At 31.7% G+C, this 4,673-nt stretch overlaps 1 pseudogene; it reads right to left on the reverse strand.

The window, feature by feature from the left end:
* Positions 1-3,045: 3,045 nt before the first annotated feature.
* LOC107493382 (uncharacterized) lies at positions 3,046-4,441 on the reverse strand (annotated as a pseudogene).
* Between the last annotated feature and the right edge of the window lie 232 nt (positions 4,442-4,673).

Below are 4,673 nucleotides of genomic sequence, written 5' to 3' on the forward strand. Positions count from 1 at the left end.
ACTTATATACATCATCATGAGCCTCGAACCATAAGTTTTTACATAGCATAACTGAATCTATACCTTAAAAGTTGGTTTATAAATTCTCTCCTGGACTAAGATGATTTTATCATAGATTTGAAAAAGAAAAAGGTAAGATGATGATAGGCAAAGCGGGTCATTTTCTATGTCGCCACTCGCCATGTCCCCTAAAATCAACCCTTTCCGTGAGTCTCTGAAGACTTTGTTTGACATTAACTTGAGGATGATCCAATACATATATAATATATGCTGAATTCGTGATGTCCTTAGTCCATAACTCCTGAATAGAGAAATTACTGTAAGAAGTTTCATTTCATAACTACCGAAAAATGAAATAAGAGATAGTCAATGTCTAATCAAACTTTGGTTGATTAGAATGTCGCACTGGCTGTCAACGAATAACTTGATTATTGCTGCAGAATTTGCATGTCATATTCAGTAAAAAATAAGAATGTAACTTAATAATGATTTTTTTATATGGAAAAAATATTGGTGTTTTTTTATTAAAAATGGGATTATTTGATGTAATTACATGTGGGTGGATTTTGTTGGTGGAAAGTCAACACGTAGGGAGCGTGTTGAACACGTGCCAACATCTTGGCCAACACGTGAAGGTGTGTTGCAACACGTGGGGGATGTTGAATAATTTTCACAATGCTGCAATACACTTCAAATTTCAATATTCAGCTAAAACACCATCTCCATTTCTATATGAAAAATAATTTCCAGGAAAAAAGAGTCTAACAGAATAAATTGATATTATAATGGCTCATTTCTAAATTTGATATTGCCTTGTCAAAACTTTACGAGTAAATAGTCATGAAAGATTTCGAATAGACAAAACTAATCATAAATAATTTAAAGGGTAAAACACTAAATTGGTCCCTTACGTTTAGGCGTAATCCTGTTTTAGTCCTTAAGGTTTAAAGTGTTCTATTTGAATCCAAAAAAGTTTCATTTAGCTTCAATGTAGTCCCACAGTGAAGTCAAAGTTAAATAATTAACGGAATGTCCTACATAACAACAGTAAAAGAACAAGATCGATAATTTGGAGAACAAGTACAAACTCTAGAGGCACAAAATCAACCATGGATGCATCAATACATTTATAATACACTACGACAGAGGCGCTGCTTAGCGGCGGTTTTTTTTCTTTTTTGCGGCAACTAATTTAGCGGCGGTTTTAAACCGCCGCGATATACAAGTATATGATTTTAGTCCATTTTTTAGCGGGCCGCAATGTTTTTAGGTTTTTTATTTATCGCTATTTGCGGCGGTTATAAAACTGCCACTATTTTCAATACAAATTTAAAAAAATCCTTTTGAAAAATGCTGAATTTTTTTGTTTAATTTTAAAGATAAATCTTTTGGCCTTTTTTGAATTTTTTAATGCTATAAATCTTCATATTTTTCATCTATTGAATTTAAACTTGTGGTAAAAACAATAAAATTAACTAAAAAACAAAATAATATCTTTATAAAAATATCAACATAGTCAATCTCTTGCTAAAAATTGCATAGTCAAATTTTAAAAAATGTTTGCTTCAAATAAAAATAAGTCCAATCCTAGAATTCTATTTTTCACTCTGTCCTTCCAAAAAATTCATCTATGCGATATTATTGAGTCAACAATCTGCATAAGGATAAATAACAATGTTTTAGTCTAATTAAACAATCGAACACACACTTAAACCAGTGATATATATGACTTTTGATACTTAGTTATAAAATACTATCAAGTTAATATTATTTTTTTTTCTGTACCAACCTTGCTATTGTCAATATTCGATGGTGGTAAGTTTTTCCTTACATTGGTTTTTCTGCTTCGTAAAAGCAAAACCTGGATGGCTGAATTTACAAACGTAGCGTGATTGATCTTAAATCCTAATCAATGAAAATTAGTTAAAAAAGTATTTTGGTAGGAAACAAAAACATAATTGTAAACTTGCTGCTAGATTATGATAAACATAATACTTACAAATTTGAAAATCACTAATAATTAGTATCTGCCTATAACTAATAATTTACATTTACATTTAAAAATCACCCATGCTAACCCAAGCAGAAGAAAAATCATACAAATTTGAAATGACATCAAAATTTGTAAATATATTGAACAAATATGTGCAAAAATGAAATATGCAGAGATGAAAAGAACATAAATTGTACAAGATTTGTTGATCACCATTTGTTCCATTTCTGCTCATATGAAGCATTTTAAGTTATTAAGTGCACGAGTATATAATTAGCACAACAACACTGAACTAGTGTAATAGATCACACAACAACTTCTAACAATGATTATCGCAGTCATCTAAAAATTTTAGCATAAATATCAAGTCATGTAAAACAACCTGAATATAAAATTGGAGATTTCTGATCAAGAATGCCAGATGTTCTCCAACATGCCACATTGGTCGAGATCGCTGAGATTTCTGCTGTGCCGTTGGGCTCTTAGCTCGATCTTTTTTGCGTTTGTCAAAATCACAGTGATATTGATGCATTATAGATGCTCACAATTTAGTGACTTATTGAAAAATATCATGTTTTATTAAGCCATGTAATGTCATATTATTGTCGTAATACGAGAACAGGATTAGCATGTCTCACATAAATGGTCAAAATTAATAGACAAAGTCATTTGACTTTTTCAATTTTATTTCAAGAACTCATTAATCTTGACCATTTAAACTAAATAAGACCATAGTCAAGATTTATTCATAATTAATAACCAATGATCTCTCACAAGATATATCCTCTACAAAAGATGTCTCTCATAAACCAATGGTCCCTTTAAGGTATTCAACATCTCCTATATGCCTTGATAACACGGTTTGCATCTATGAGGCCATAACAATTTCTAAATTTATCATTTCAGAAGGGAATTCAATCACATCGAGTATATCTAAGCAGGACAGGAAGAAGAAAGAATCCACTATTAATATCAATATTATAAGAGTAAAACCTTACTTAGAGAGGACTTCTTGAGTAAAAAACAAATGCAAAGGCCAATCGATAGAATACTCAAGCACCAGAGCTTCCATCTGCTGAAGTGTTTGCGCTTGATACATCTAATAGGGAAGGTCTAACTGTGATTCCATAAGATGGCATCCTAGAAGAGGGAAAGCACATTTCATAACAGCTCCAAGCTAACTTAAACAGAAGAACTAAAAATGAAGGCAAAACCTTATTGCAAGGATACTTTAGAGAAATATTTGTCTTTTTCACCAATAGTTTTTAACGTAGCCTGCATTTCAAGGAATTGGAATCAACTTTCATTGATGTAGTTAAAACATGAACAAGCTTAAATAGTTAAAGGATGAACCGCGTTAAAAAGTAAAGATCATATGAAAAATTTAACTAACCAGCTGAAATGGCACCATAAGATCAGCTTCAGCAATTGATTGCCAAGGTGGCAAACGCATTAGTTGGTGACTTTCCTCGAGGAAACACTAGCACAGAAAATTATGCATGTATAAAAATGTCAGTATTTTTTTCATAGAAGACACAATATTAGTAATTAGAAAAGGTTATTACAAAAGGCAAGGAGGACAAAAGATCCTCATACAAAAAATAAAAAAGATCAATAAAAAATAAGAATCAACACAAGTCAACAGAAAAATGTTAGTAGTATAGATAACTTTTCATACTTTACTTGGAAGAAATCTCCTTTTGCCAAAAGAAAATAGTCTTTCAGGACCTTCAAGTGATGATTCAAGTCAGCTCGTACAACCATAAGCTGTGGATAGAGAAAATCAACATGAATAAAATCAAGTAGCAACAAGGTCCGAGCACCATAAGAAAAATCAAACAAACCTGAAAATGAAGGATGGTAGGTTTAACCATTCTTGTATTATAGAAAAAGTCATAGTATTTTTCACCCTTCACAGACCTTTTGCAATCCTGAGAGACAAAGAAACAAAATTTACTTCTGCATCTTTCCCTGCCCCCCATAATCCCAAAGGAAAAGGATTTGATAAAACAAAAAATATTAAAAAAAAGAAACCTCATTTACAGCATCTCCAAAAGTATGAATATTCTCATAATTCTTATACTATTCAAGCCTTATAACTCTACAACTATCTCTTGATATGTTCAATCTATCCCATTGAATACCTCGAATGTCTTTTTCTTTCCTTGCTTGTGCAACTGATGTATCAGTTACCTTAGTGAGCTGCAACAATCATCAAACACCTTATGAGCATGAAAACGAATACCCCATTTTTCTCTTAAATAAACAAATTAAAAAAAAGATTTTTATATGAACTCAATGAATAACTGAAAGGGTTTAAAGAAATAGAAACAGAAAAAGAAAAGGGGTTACCATCTCATACTCATCAAGAGCATCATCGCCGGCAACATCACCATCAGCATGGCTATTTTCATCCATTTCATCAAAGAAATCTTCTTCTTCTTCCATGGCATTGATGAGCGGATAATTTATACGCTTTTTGGCATTGTTTTTAGGTAGTTTTTAGTGAGTTTGAACTACTTTTAGGGATGTTTTCATTAGTTTTTATGTTAAATTCACATTTCTGGACTTTACCATGAGTTTGTGTGTTTTTCTATGATTTCAGGTAAATTCTGGCTGAAATTGAGGGACTTGAGCAAAACTCTGAAGAAGGCTGACAAAAGGACTGCTGATGCTGTTG

Source organism: Arachis duranensis, chromosome 6 (genome assembly GCF_000817695.3).
Source record: "Arachis duranensis cultivar V14167 chromosome 6, aradu.V14167.gnm2.J7QH, whole genome shotgun sequence".
Taxonomy (NCBI): Eukaryota; Viridiplantae; Streptophyta; class Magnoliopsida; order Fabales; family Fabaceae; genus Arachis; species Arachis duranensis.